The sequence below is a fragment of the Schistocerca nitens genome, chromosome 4, assembly GCF_023898315.1.
Source record: "Schistocerca nitens isolate TAMUIC-IGC-003100 chromosome 4, iqSchNite1.1, whole genome shotgun sequence".
Lineage (NCBI taxonomy): Eukaryota > Metazoa > Arthropoda > Insecta > Orthoptera > Acrididae > Schistocerca > Schistocerca nitens.
The window spans coordinates 212319597-212335616 of record NC_064617.1 but is presented as its reverse complement, the minus strand read 5'-3'; positions in this window follow the sequence as shown (position 1 = coordinate 212335616).

Here is a 16020-nt window from a genome sequence, read left to right as displayed (position 1 = left end):
ACTCTTAATAATAATTATAGAATACAGATATCATGTCATTAAAGCATCCAGGTACAGAAAGGAAAAATCCTTTTTTTTTCCCGTCCAAGAAAATGTTAACTGGAGCTTCCTTCTTGCCTATTCTCATCACTTTTGCCTTTCCTATGTTTATCTTCATTCCATATACTTTGGCCCATCTTACAATACCCTTCAACATCTTCAGAAATCTCCAGCACTGCTTGATGATCCGCATGTTTTATAGTCTTTCTCATTTTGCCTCCAGCTAAAATGCCTCTTGCATCCTATATGGCCTTATTATCAATTCCTCTCCATATACGTTCAGTAGCTTCAGTGACAGCATCCTTGTCTTACACACCTTCCAATGCTCATCTGATCAGTAAGTGAAATTACTTAAACCCAGAGACTGAGTGAAAACCATCATACACTGAAAAGCCAAAGAAGTTGGTACAGCTCCTAACTTCGTTTAGAGCCCACGCGAGCAAGCAGAAGAAGTGCCGCAACACGACTGGCATGGACTAGACTAATGTCTGAAGTAGCGCTGGACCGAATTGACACCATGAATTCTGCAGGGTTGTCCACAAATCCGTAAGAGCTCGAGGGGGTGGAAATCTCTTCTCAACAGCAAGTTGAAAGGCATCCCAAATAAGCTCAATAATGTTCATTTCTGGGAAGTCTGGTGGTCAGCGGAAATGTTTAAACTAAGAAGACTTGGGAGCCACTCTATAGCAATTCTGGACGTGTGGGGTGTCGCATTGTCTTTCTGGAATTGCTCAAGTCCGTCGGAATGTACAATGGACATGAATGGATGCAGGTGATTAGACAGGATACTTACGTACGTGTCACCTGTCAGAGTCGTATCTAGACGTATCAGAAAACCCATATCACTCCCACTGCACACGCCCCACACCATTACAGAGCCTCTAACAGCTTGAACAGTCCGCTACTGACATGCAGCGTCCTTGGTTCAAAAATGGTTCAAATGGCTCTGAGCACTATGGGACTCAACTGCTGAGGTCATTAGTCCCCTAGAACTTAGAACTAGTTAAACCTAACTAACCTAAGGACATCACACACATCCATGCCCGAGGCAGGATTCGAACCTGCGACCGTAGCGGTCTCGCGGTTCCAGACTGCAGCGCCAGAACCGCGCGGCCACTTCGGCCGGCAGCGTCCTTGGATTCATGAGGTTGTCTCAATACCCGTATACGTCCATCCATTCAATATAATTTGAAACGGGACTCGTCCGACCAGGTAACATGTTTCCAGCCATCAACAGTCCAATTTCGGTGTTGAGTGGCCCAGGCAAGGGCTTTGTGTCGTGCAGTCATCAAGGGTACAAGAGTGCACCTTCTCCTCCGAAAGCCCATATCGGTGATGTTCAGTTGAACGGTTCAAATGCTGACACTTGTTGATAGCCCAGCACTGAACTCCGTAGCAATTTGCGGAAGGGTTCCACTTCTGTCACATTGAACGATTCTCTTCAGTCGTCGTTGGTCGTACACTTGTGAAATGGTCGTACGGGAATATCCCCACTTCTTCGCTACCTCGGAGACGGTGTGTCCCATCGCTAGTGCGCCGACTGTAACGCCACGGACAAACCCAGTCAAATCCTGATAACCTACCATTGCAGCAGCAGTAACTGATCTAATAATTGCGCCAGACACTTGTTGTCTTACACTACTGGCCATTAAAATTGCTACGCCACGAAGATGACGTGCTACAAACGCGAAATTTAACCGACAGGAAGAAGATGCTGTGATATGCAAATGATTAGCTTTTCAGAGCATTCACACAAGATTGGCGCCGGTGGCGACACCTACAATGTGCTAACATGAGGAAAGTTTCCAATTGATTTCTCATACACAAACAGCAGTTGACCGGCGTTGCCTGGTGAAACGTTGTTGTGATGCCTCATGTAAGGAGGAGAAATGCGTACCGTCACGTTTCCGACTTTGATAAAGGTCGGATTGTAGCCTATCGCGATTGCGGTTTATCGTATCGCGACACTGCTGCTCGCGTTGGTCGAGAGCCAATGACTGTTAGCAGAATATGGAATCGGTGGGTTCAGGAGGGTAATACGGAACGCCGTGCTGGATCCCAACGGCCTCGTATCACTACCAGTCGAGATGACAGGCTTTTTATCTGCATGTCTGTAACGGATCGTGCAGCCACGTCTCGATCCCTGTGTCAACAGATGGGGACGTTTGCAAGACAACAACCATCTGCACGAACAGTTCGACGACGTTTGCAGCAGCATGGACTATCACCTCGGAGACCATGTCTGCAGTTACCCTTGACGCTGCATCACAGACAGGAGCGCCTGCGATGGTGTACTCAACGACGGTCCTGGGTGCACGAATGGCAAAACGTCATTTTCAAGGATGAATCCAGGTTCTGTTTACAGCATCATGATGGTCACATCCATGTTTGGTGACATCGCGGTGAACGCACATTGGAAGCGTGTATTCGTCATCGCCATACTGGTGTATCACCCGGCGTGATGGTATGGGGTGCCATTGGTTACACGTCTCGGTCACCTCTTGTTCGCATTGACGGCACTATGAACAGTGGACGTTAGATTTCAGATGTGTTACGACCCGTGGCTCTACCCTTCACGCGATCCCTGCGAATCCCTACATTTCAGCAGGATAATGCATGACCGCATGTTGCAGGTCCTGTACGGGCCTTTCTGGATACAGGAACTGTTCGACTGCTGCCCTGGCCAGCACATTCTCCAGATCTCTCACCAATTGAAAACGTCTGGTCAATGGTGGCCGAGCAACTGGCTCTTCACAATACGCCAGTCACTACTCTTGATGAACTGTGGTATCGTGTTGAAGCTGCATGGGCAGCTGTAGCTGTGCACGCCATCCAAGCTCTGTTTGACTCAATGCCCAGGCGTATCAAGGCCGTTATTACGGCCAGAGGTGGTTGTTCTGGGTACTGATTTCTCAGGATCTATGCACCCAAATTGCGTGAAAATGTAATGACATGTCAGTTGTAGTATAATATATTTGTCCAATGGTTACCCGTTTATCATCTGCATTTCTTCTTGTTGTAGCAATTTTAATGGCCAGTATTGTATAGGCGTTGCCAACTGCAACGCCGTATTCTGCGTGTTTACTTATCTCTGTGTTGTAATACGCATACCAGTTTCTTTGGTCCTCCAATGTATAACTGGCGTAACCGTCAGAGACTGGTGTCAGTCGGTTGTCTCACATTAAATGAAACGACTCACATCCGGAGAGTGAATGAAAAACATTCATACAGCTGACGTGGCTGCAGAGACTAGCTTTATTCGTTTGTTTCATTCGACGGAATAAAACCTGACTGAACGAAAAAAACAATTGATTGGCCAATCGACTGTTAAAACCAGTCCGTTGTCCCATCACTACCGACCATATATTTTGGGTGCTTCACTATTGTTTTTTGTGAAGTTCGCTGTCTTGCCGCTTGGCGTCTCTCAGCACACTTAGGTGCTGTCTGGGCGATCGCCACTTCCTGGCGTCGTGTGGAGCGCGGCGACGTGCGACTCCGTCGTCGCCGAAATAGCGTGCCGCGAGCTAGTTAGTGGCGCGACACAGCCCTCTCCATTTGTTCCCGCCGCCATAGTTCTGTCGCCGGTCGGCAATTAGACTCGGAGACGTGCTGAAATAAACAGCACGCCGCGCGGCTTAAAATTAACCGCTCCGATACAAACACACGAGTTATAGGCTTCATCTCGTTAATAAGAGTTAGGGCCCGCCTTAATTGAAATGGTCTGACGATAAAAGCATCTGGTTGGCTACTTCTCCTCTTCCTGTGCGTCCTCCGTCATTCTCTTGCGCTTAATTTTAAAACGCATCCCGTATTAAACGCTCATTTTTAGAAGCGAGCAAAGGAGGGAGCAAAAAAAAAAAAAAAAAAAAAAAAGGAGAAAGAGCGAGAGGATTTTATATCATCCTTTATTTATTCTCCTGTGTTACTCGCCGGTTTAAATTAAATTCTGCAAACGGAGATGCGCCTGTGAGGTCTGCAGATCTGTTCAGAGTCCGGAGGCAGCTGCGTTCTCTGGAGCTAGTTACGCGCTTTATATTAATTAACGAGTACAACGTTGCGGTTATTACAGTAAATATCGGACAAAAATGCCGGCTGCTTACTTAAGGACGCCCGCTTTCGGACGCATCAACTTAATTATTTCTCGTTAAAGCGAGTCGCGTTTACGCTGTTGACTTCCCTCGCACAGTTTGCTACGCCGCGGAAAGGAGGGCGCTCCGGCGTAATTAAGATATTATGTGGTACGCGTGTGTGTGCGTGCTCGACTCGGAATAAAATATGAGTTTCATCTCATAACGACCAAATTGTCTGTGCACTCTCCCTGAAGAGACACTAACGAGTTTGCTCAATCAGGCTTCTTGTCTTGTGGCTGTTTCTGCCGCAATTGGAAATTTATTTCCTCCTGAAGCTGCCAACGAAAAATGTTTGTGCATTCATTGGTCGCGTACTGGAAATTTCCGGAGCCAGATCCCGCCAGCATCCTTCAGCACAGAGCATGTCTTTCGATGACTGCACAGCGGTACCCTGTCGACAAATGAAGATGAGGGCTTATTTTTCTTATTCCTTTTATTTATTTATTTTTTGATTATTTACATAGTTTACTCCCACACTGTAGAACTAAAATCAAACATAATACTACAGAGTCTACAGTAATTAAGTTTAGGTCTTAGCAGTCAGCAATTTCTTCGTTTCCCAATTCTTCTTCATTCGCTGTGATCTGGCTGCTCGTTCTTCTACAGATATGACATACACTACTGGCCATTAAAATTGCAACACCAAGAAGAAATGCATATGATAAACGGGTATTCATTCGACAAATATATTATACTACAACTGACGTGTGATTACATTCTCACACAAATTGGGTGCATAGATCCTGAGAAATCAGTACCCAGAACAACCAGCTCTGGCCGTAATAACGGCCTTGATACGCCTTGGCATTGAGTCAAACAGAGCTTGGATGGCGTGTACAGGTACAGCTGCCCATGCAGCTTCAACACGATACCACAATTCATCAAGAGTAGTGACTGGCGTATTGTGACGAGCCAGTTGCTCGGCCACCATTGACCAGACGTTTTCAATTGGAGAGAGATCTGGAGATTGTGCTGGCCAGGGCAGCAGTCGAACATTTTCTGTATCCAGAAAGGCCCGTACAGGACCTGCAACATGCGGTCGTCCATTATCCTGTTGAAATGTAGGGTTTCACAGGGATCGAATGAGGGGTAAAGCCACGGGTTGTTACACATCTGAAATGTGACCTCCACTGTTGAATGTGCCGTCAATGCAAATAAGAAGTGACCGAGACGTGTAACCAATGGCACCCCATACCATCACGCCGGGTGATACGCCAGTATGGCGATGACGAATACACACTTCCAATGTGCGTTCACCGCGATGTCGCCAAACACGGATGCGACCATCATGATGCTGTAAACAGAACCTGGATTCGTCCGAAAAAATGACGTTTTGCCATTCATGCACCCAAGTTCGTTGTAGAGTACACCATCGCAGGCGCTCCTATCTGTGATTAAATTATTAAATCAAAATCTCCTTTTAACTAAAAGGAGGGAATGGAACTTTCTAACGCCCTCGATATATGACTGATAAATAGTCTCCTTTACTTAACATTCGAAATCACTTAACAATGAAAATAAAAAAAAAAGTAATCACTAAATGCACGCAAAACAATGCGACAAATATCTTTTGGTTGCTGAGTCACTTCTGTGTCAAAATAAAATTGCAATACATCTTTCTTCCAATAGTATTCAATTCTTGGCTATCCTCCATTTCTCAAAATTTCTCATTTCCAAAAGGGAACCGCTTGCTCTGACACAGAGCTCCTCATCTAAGCCAACCGATCACCGTCATAGCTCGCCCAAGACTGGACTACGACTCGGCCTCTCAGCTACGTCTCTTCCGTCTACCGCGCACTATTTTACTCAACAATGTTATTCTTAATACTAACTACAATGTAGCCTTACATGTGTCCAAACTCTACAAGTGTATCTATGGAAGTGAAAGTCTTTGCAATCGCTCTGTTAAACAAGTGACTGACAAACTAGTGCTATGGAACGGCAGACAATGTGTTTCTCTAAGATTCTTCCATATACAAGTCAAGCTGATCTATGAAATGCAAAATAGGTGGCTTTCTCCTTACACGAACATTTCAAAATAACTGGAAGTAACATGGACCCATATTATTGAAATAGCGAATAAAGATTTTAATGCGACAGAGCACCTTTCGTATTTGCAAGGAAAAACACTGAAACCAGTTATGTACCCAGGCTTAAAAATAGTTCCAGAAAACTTGAAAAACATCATTACTAGCGAATAATAATAATCTTATTTCATTTGTGGGACTAATCTTGAGTCCCTATTGTTGTTTTCAAATATTTTTTTATACATTCGAATTGATCCACTGTGGACTACGAGTTAATTATCAATATAGTTTTCCATTTTTAGCTCATTTTCATCTGCCAGCTTTGATGTTCTGCCAGTAGCCCTTGAGCCCACCACTAGTGCTTTCTTCCAGTCTTCTGGCGGAGACTCGCTTCGTCTTGTTCTTCTCCCAGTTTAGAATCCCGGTAGTTTTTCACTATTTCTCTAAATCATTTGTTATCCATGATTTCGTCCTCTGTGACACCTATTTCGTTACGTTCTTGGAGCTGTCCCAGTCTTCTTGCCTCTTGCCTTATGAAATTCCACATTTCTTTGTTAGACGATTATCGGACGGTCTGAAGATTTATTCATGTAAAAACAATTTTTTCGTTTTAATCGTTGATTTTACAGGTTCTGTCAACCAAGACTGAGTGACAGGCAAAATACGACAAGACTAAGAAATAGGAAGTCAGATGGACCGGAACAGGACCGCAGACCTAATCCGATGACAATGATGATGACTGAAGTATAACAGACGTTGTGACTGAACTGAACGCGCAGTGTAACATGCTAACATCTGCATCACACTTACAGGGGGTGGACAAAAACATGGGAACCCCAAAAACACAACACATTGTTATGCCTACACGGTGTACGAAACCCGTTCCCATTCAAAACGGCTTCCACTCGTCTCGGAATGGATAAATACAGGTCCTGTATGGTTTTTATGGGAATCTTCCAGCAAGATAGCAGCAAATTTAGGTAATGATGATAGCGCAGGAGAGCGAGCACGCACCCTTCTCTCCAAGGTAGCCAACAAGGGCTCAATAATATTGAGATCTAGTGCCGGTAGTGGCCAGGGGAGATGCGAAACTTCATCCTCACACTCACAAAACCAGTCCTGGACGACGCGAGCTTTGTGGCCACGGGCCCTGTCATATTGGATCACATCAGGACTAGCGGGTAAAAAACATTCTACAGTGGTAATGATGGAAGTTGAAGAATTGAATTAAAATTTGTGCCATAGCCGGGACCTTTTTATTATGTATATTTGTTGAGATCACATAGGATGCCCTCCAGGCGAAAAACAATTACACTCCTGGAAATGGAAAAAAGAACACATTGACACCGGTGTGTCAGACCCACCATACTTGCTCCGGACACTGCGAGAGGGCTGTACAAGCAATGATCACACGCACGGCACAGCGGACACACCAGGAACCGCGGTGTTGGCCGTCGAATGGCGCTAGCTGCGCAGCATTTGTGCACCGTCGCCGTCAGTGTCAGCCAGTTTGCCGTGGCATACGGAGCTCCATCGCAGTCTTTAACACTGGTAGCATGCCGCGACAGCGTGGACGTGAACCGTATGTGCAGTTGACGGACTTTGAGCGAGGGCGTATTGTGGGCATGCGGGAGGCCGGGTGGACGTACCGCCGAATTGCTCAACACGTGGGGCGTGAGGTCTCCACAGTACATCGATGTTGTCGCCAGTGGTCGGCGGAAGGTGCACGTGCCCGTCGACCTGGGACCGGACCGCAGCGACGCACGGATGCACGCCAAGACCGTAGGATCCTACGCAGTGCCGTAGGGGACCGCACCGCCACTTCCCAGCAAATTAGGGACACTGTTGCTCCTGGGGTATCGGCGAGGACCATTCGCAACCGTCTCCATGAAGCTGGGCTACGGTCCCGCACACCGTTAGGTCGTCTTCCGCTCACGCCCCAACATCGTGCAGCCCGCCTCCAGTGGTGTCGCGACAGGCGTGAATGGAGGGACGAATGGAGACGTGTCGTCTTCAGCGATGAGAGTCGCTTCTGCCTTGGTGCCAATGATGGTCGTATGCGTGTTTGGCGCCGTGCAGGTGAGCGCCACAATCAGGACTGCATACGACCGAGGCACACAGGGCCAACACCCGGCATCATGGTGTGGGGAGCGATCTCCTACACTGGCCGTACACCACTGGTGATCGTCGAGGGGACACTGAATAGTGCACGGTACATCCAAACCGTCATCGAACCCATCGTTCTACCATTCCTAGACCGGCAAAGGAACTTGCTGTTCCAACAGGACAATGCACGTCCGCATGTATCCCGTGCCACCCAACGTGCTCTAGAAGGTGTAAGTCAACTACCCTGGCCAGCAAGATCTCCGGATCTGTCCCCCATTGAGCATGTTTGGGACTGGATGAAGCGTCGTCTCACGCGGTCTGCACGTCCAGCACGAACGCTGGTCCAACTGAGGCGCCAGGTGGAAATGGCGTGGCAAGCCGTTCCACAGGACTACATCCAGCATCTCTACGATCGTCTCCATGGGAGAATAGCAGCCTGCATTGCTGCGAAAGGTGGATATACACTGTACTAATGCCGACATTGTGCATGCTCTGTTGCCTGTGTGTATGTGCCTGTGGTTCTGTCAGTGTGATCATGTGATGTATCTGACCCCAGGAATGTGTCAATAAAATTTCCCCTTCCTGTGACAATGAATTCACGGTGTTCTTATTTCAATTTCCAGGAGTGTATGTGTAATTACCATCAATAACAAACAAAATAAAAAGGGAATTAAGGAATTTAAAGAAAACGCCCTCCTGGCAGAACAGACAAAATGGCATCCGCGTCCCGCCAACATGTGGGTAGACGCACACTGAGTCCCAAGGCAGTCAGGCATGTTCCAGCCACGTCTTCACGAAGAATGTTGCATTTGCCGATATTTTGGATCGAGTCATGGTATAACACAATCTCATTGAAATCATCTTCTCGTACCTGGGACAGCCCAGCTGCAGGGGGGATCGAAGAAGGCACTACCTAAGGAGTTGGCATAGTACTGACGGTATCGCGGATGGGGCACGAGAAAAGTAAAGCGACCTTTCAGGAACGCCCAAAAATCAAGATCATTCTTATCACCGTCATGGAACTGAGAGGCACCCACATGCCTTGCTCATACTGTGGCATCAAGCTGTCAGGCCTGCAAGATGAGTGGTCTGCCAAGCGAGTGGACTCATTCTTATTTATCGAGTAACATGAACTCTAGTACTCACAATTAAGTTACAAATTATTCTTCTGTATGAATATTACGCAACGGAAACGGACATCTGACTATTAGTAATTTACACAACTCTGACTGTTCACTACGCACTGGCAATACCACATTTTCTTTTTTATTTAACGGCTTTGATCAACACGTGGCCATCGCACACATTATAAATTCTGGATATCATGGCAACATACAATTCGAAGGAAAAGGCCACCAATCTTTTTCTTTTCACTATCTCATTTATTCCGATAAATTCTATAACCTAAACACACAAATTCTATAACCTACAACAATAACACATGAGAAATTCCGCCCAGAGGGCATGGCTTTACATTGGTGATTCTCTATCTTATGGTCTCGTAATTCTTTAACGCTACGGTGCACTTTCTGGATAGGATGATGGATCTTTTGCTATATCTCACACTTCGACTCTCACAACCATCATCACGAAACTTTCCTCCAGACCGAGCGGTACAAAAGGAACATGCATAACCCACTACCTCTGAAACTACCTTGCTGCTCTCCCATGCAAACCACACATACTTAAATTACATGACATACACCACACTGCAACATGGAATACAACAATCCTATCACTTTCAGCTTTCCCACTTCAATTAGTATTCATCCCAGTTCCACACGACACTGCCCCACTTCGTAACTTTTCTTTCCTACTACGAACTCTGGACGATATATGCACGTCTTCCTGTGCAATGAAAGCCAAGTGGCGTTGCTGGATAGACGGCTGACTCACCTTGCTTATCTCTCAGAGTATTATAGTCTGAATCAAGCGTCACACGGAAACATAACACGCAAAGTAATATTAAGAACATATTCATCACACATGCGAGTCCTCAACTGATACCATGGACGAGTACTTCTCTTTATCCTTTGTCCCATACACAGATTGAGACTCACACAGTACTCACCACGTGGAAGTACTCGTCTCTAATTTTAAGTCCTGCACACGCCATTTCTTAAATATTTCCAACTTATAGTACACACGCTAGTAATTCAGCTTAACTTAAGCACTCGGAAGTATTTCAACTTATTCCTACACCTGGTTTCATTGTGACCGTTGGTCACTTTCGAAGATTACTACGATCCCATTAATATTACCTGCCTGACATTTAATTCTCCCCACAAAAGTTCCTGAAATAGAGAAATTATTATTCTAAACTACTCTTAAGTATTTCACATGCATACCATGTCTCCACTCTTTTGTTCTTACGGAGCACGCCTAAGACAGGTCTTACCAACACTAGATCCAGCGGCAGAGTGCTGAAACATGGCCGTTCTTCAGGTTCTCTCGCACCTCTGCCGAAATGGGGGAGCACCTTGCTACCGTATTGGTCAGCCACATTTCAGGCACTCAAAGCTCAGGTAAATTTCATCTCTTTGGTCCCACCAAAGGTGACCCAAGTACCGTCTCAAAGATGATCATATATTCACATTCACTAACTGCGGTTAGCAGACGACTATACATTCATTCATTTCACAGATCTCACCAAACTGGATCTAGGGATTTATTTTGTGGGAGTGCACATGTGATCAATTAAATAAATAAATTGTCATTCCTTCCCACACTGGTATCCGGCTTCGCTGTATTAATTGAAATTGGGTTATTATTAGAAAAAATATGTTTTTCTGACAAGTATAACGAAGAATGTTGTACCTATTTTCAATGTCGGGCGGTACTGTACCCTTTCAGAACAAATAAGAGATCGATAGGCCTTTTATCCAGATCACAGCGTGGGTCTTCGTACGTGCGAAGTATTGCTCATCTGGGAACAGAAGAGACTGTGGTGTAATGGTATGGGGAGCCGTATGTAGAAGAAAGGCAAGCATTTTGTGAATCAGCTGCCACACCTTTGCAGAAGATCCATACATCAGTCGATGTTCGTCCATATCAAGCGTGTGACAACGAGGACACGGCTGCGAATCTGTCATTTTTATGGCATGCAGACGAAGTTGTGTCATGCATTTTCCATTAACGACCAGATACCAGGTCGCATGAGCGCTGGTGTCCAGGAGGATATGGTGCACAGAACGCCAAACCACGGGCCATGCGATCGTTGGATGTCGGCTTTCCACGACATTCCTTGTATGATTTCTCATCATTAGGCGGTAAACATCACGTGCGGTAGGGTTTCTGGTACGAGGCAAGTCGGCATGGACATAACTGTATTCGATGAAAAAGGTCCTGACATGTGAGAGTGAGGAAGAAATATGGGCTACTGCAACGGGTGCCACTCGAGAGGGAGGGGCCAGTTCGTCAATCAGGCATCCCGATAATCCGGTTCGGCGACGGGTCCACGACTTAATCATCGTACTTAACATAAAGGACAGCTGCTCTCGCTTGGACGTTGACAAGGCCGAGGCCGCCATCTCGAGGAGAAAGTGTCAGCGTGTCGTAGCAGACTTTGAGGATAAGATCCGCGCTTACAAAGTAGCTGAACGCCGCATGAAGGTTGTGTGCCATTGCCTTGGACATCGGTAAAACCTATGCCAAATGGGGCAGTCGCGAGACTAGATGAGTGTTAACAAAATCCACTCTTTGTAACATGGCCAATGCTCTCAGGAGGTTGCCACGAACGTTCGCGAGGATACCTTGAAGCAGGCGTTTATAGTTAAATGAGATCGTGCGCTGTATATCACGCTTGAAGGTGATCCCCAAACATTTGAGCTTGTCCACTAATGGCAATGGAGCCACACTTTCTGCTGGAAGACCTCTACCTACGGACATAGCGCTAAAATTCGTCAGGTTCACACGGCTGCGCGCAGCAGTCCCGTACTGGTTGATCCATGCCAGTGCCTCTCGCACTTCATCCTCCAATAGAACCAAGAACACGACGTCATCTGCATAGGCGCGGCAGACGAAAGCATTCCCTCTCATTGTTATACCTGCGAGCCAGCTCCTCAAACCGTGTAACAGTGGCTCAAGGGCTATGGTGAAAAGCAGCATCAACAGCGGACATGCTTGACGGACCGACCGCATGACATTAATAGGGCCTGCCTCACGGCCATTGACCAACACTCGCAACGTGGCACCTCGAAGGAGCCGCAAGACGATGTGTACAAACCTGTGGGGAAAGGCAATCCGTCTGTTTTCTAGATTAGCATGACTGACTCTATCAAAGGCGTGGTCGAAGTCCACTGTCACTAAGGCACCGCGACGGCGGCAGGTCGTGGCCAGTGCTACGACGTCACGGTAATCGCTGAGTGCCGTGTGAATGTTACTGTCATCACCAAAGCACGTTTGATCCAGAGAGGTAACTTGAGGAATGACGCGCCGGAGGCGAGCGGCAAGAATCCGGGTAGAAATCGTGAAGTCACAATTTGACATGGTCAACGGCCGATAATGCCCAACTGCCCGATCTCCCGACGGCTTGGGGACCGGGATCAGCAAGCCCTCTACGAACTCGGGTGGGAGGGGAAGGTCAGGTTCATCAGTTCTTCATACATCGCAGTCCAGCGTGAGCCCATGATGTCGTGGAATGTGCGGTAAAACTCCAGCCGAAACCCATCTGGACCTGGGGCTTTATTCGTCGCACCCTTATGAAGAGCATCGGCGACGTCATCAGACGTAATTGTCGCTGTGAGAATCTCCGCAGCAGCTTCATCCAGGGTACCTGTCAAGGAACGGAGGACAAAAGTCGTTACCGCTATGTTCTGGTCCTCTGCTTCATAGAACTGGTTGTAGTGATCCACAAAGGCTTTTACGATGTCGTTCTGGGACGCCAATCGACGACCATCCGGCATGTCGAGGGCGTTGACCAGCTTTCTCCAACACCGCTGCTTCTCTCGGATAATATGGTCCATGGACGGGGGCTCTCTTAGTACAGAATCGTGACCTCTTGCGCGTACTATTGTGCCTTCTAGGGGGTGACGCATAAGAGAAAGTATCTTCGCCTTAGTATGTTGAATTTCAACCTGTCGTTGAACAGAGGGGGCATGGTTTGAGAGTTCCCGGAGAATTGTGAAATAGTATTCCATGGTATGTCGTTGCCAAATCATTTTGTCGCGACCGTAATTCATCATCGAACGTTGTAAAGCAGGCTTGGTGCATTCGAGCCACCACCGGAGTGTTGAAGGATACGCTGGAAGGCGTCTCACACAGTTGTTCAAATGGTTCAAATGGCTCTGAGCACTATGGGACTCAACTTCTGAGGTCATTAGTCCCCTAGAACTTAGAACTAGTTAAACCTAACTAACCTACGGACATCACAAACATGCATGCCCGAGGCAGGATTCGAACGTGCGACCGTAGCAGTCGTAATGACTAGTGTTCCTGCCAACTGAACAAGGAGGCCTTGGATCGAGTCCTGGCCCTTGCTCAATTTTTAAAACATTTCTTCAGCTTCCATCATTATTGTAGATAAAGATTACTCAAATATCTAGAGGAAAATGTAATTACAGCAGATCTGTAGTATACCATGGGATGGACTTGATCAGCCAAAATGGTCACAATCCTTGGCGGTAATGCGATATGGCTGCTCTCATCATCATCACACCGCCGCCATATTTCACTCTTCGGACGTAGGCTCGGCTAGAAGCCGGAAACAACGTGAACAAAAATCATCAGACCAAATGAACTTCTTGCAATCCTCGATGGTACAGGTTTTGTGGCTTCGTCACCACCTTTCCCCGTTACGGAGATTTGCATCACTGATGAGTGATTTCGGAATTCGAGCTCGCCCTGTAATTCTCAGCTTATGATGCTCCCTTCGTGTTGTTTTGGCGCTGACAGGGTTCGCCAGTGCGACATTTAGTTCTGCAGGGACTTTTGCAGCTGCCGTTCTCCAATTTTTCGTCACAGAGTTGTTCAATGACCGTCCGTTACGGTCAGTTAACACGCACCTCTGTCCGCTTTGTGACTTAGCGGATGATGTTTTTCCGGTTTCACTGTTTGTGGTATCAATGTTCTATACTGTGCCTCTTGAAAAACACCGAACACTTCGGCTATATTGGTACCAAAGCACCCACCATATGAGCACCAGCAATTTGCTCACAGTCGAATTCACTCAGCTCCGACATAATGAACTCACAACTACACAGAACTACGACTGACACTTACAACGTACAGAGGACACTGCACAGATTCCATTCGTGATCAAACACAGTGAAAGGGTACAGTACCGCCCGACATTGAAAATAGGTACGAAATACTTCATTATTTTTGTAAGAACAACACTTTTTTTTGTAAAGTAACTCAATTTCAATTACTACAGCGAAGCCGGATACCAGTGTGGGAAAGAATGACAATTTATTTATTTAATTGATCGCATGTGCACTCCCACAAAGTAAATCCCTACATCCAGTTTGGTGAGATCTGTGAAATGAATGAATGTATGGTCGTCTGCTAACCACAGATAGTGAATGTGAATATATGATCATCTTTGAGTCGATCCTTTGGCCACCTTTGGTGGGACCAAAGACATGAAATTTACCAGAGCTTTGAGCGCCTGAAATGTGGTTGACCAATACGGTGGCAAGGTGCTTCCCCCACCTCGACAGAGGTGCGAGATGACCTACAGAACGGCCATATTTCAGCACTCTGCCGCTGGATCTTCTGCTGTTAAGACCTGTTTTTGTTGTGCTCCGTAATGACGAAAGAGTGGAGGCATGGTATGCATGTGGAATATTTAAGTGTAGTTTGAACTAATAATTTCTCTATCTCAGGAACTTTTGTGGGGAGAATTAAATGTCAGGCAGGTAACATTAATGGGATTGTAGTAATCTTCGGAAGTGACCAACGGTCACAATGAAACCATGTGTAGCAATAAGTTGAAATACACCCGTGTGCTTAAGTTAAGCTGAATTACTAGCGCGTGTACAATAAGTTGAAATATTTAAGAAATAGCGTGTGTATCATAAGCTGAAATTTTTAAGAAATGGCGTGTGCAGGACTTGAAATTAGAGACGAGTACTTCCACGTGGTGAGTACTGTATGAGCCTCAATCTGTGTATGAGACAAAGGATAAAGAGAAGTACTCGTCCATGGTATCAGTTGAGGACTCGCGTGTGTGCTTAATATTAAACTGCATGATATGATTCCGTGTGACGCTAGATTTAAACTCTGAGAGAGAATCAAGGTGAGTCGGTCATCTATCCAGCAACGCCACTTGGCATGCATTGCACAGGAAGACGTGCATTTATCTCTGGAGTTCACAGTAGGAAAGTAGAATTACAAAGTGGGGCAGTGTCGTGTGAAACTGGGATAAATATTGATTGAAGTGGGAAAGCTGAAAGTGATAATGTTGTAACCATTCTTTGTGTAGTATTTCATATTGTTGTGTGGTGTATGTCATGTAATTTGGGTATGTGTGGTTTGCATGGGGGAGTAGCAAGGTAGTTTCAAAAGATTTGTGGGTTATGCTTGTTCCTTCTGTATCGCTCGGTCTGGAGGAAAGTTTCGTGATGATGATTGTGAGAGTCGAAGTGTGAGGTATAATAAAAGATCCACCATCCTATCCAGAAAGTGCACTGTAGCGTTAAATAAATTACGAGACCATAATATAGAGATTCACTAATGTAAAGCCAGGCCCACTGGGCGGAATTTCTCACGTGATATTG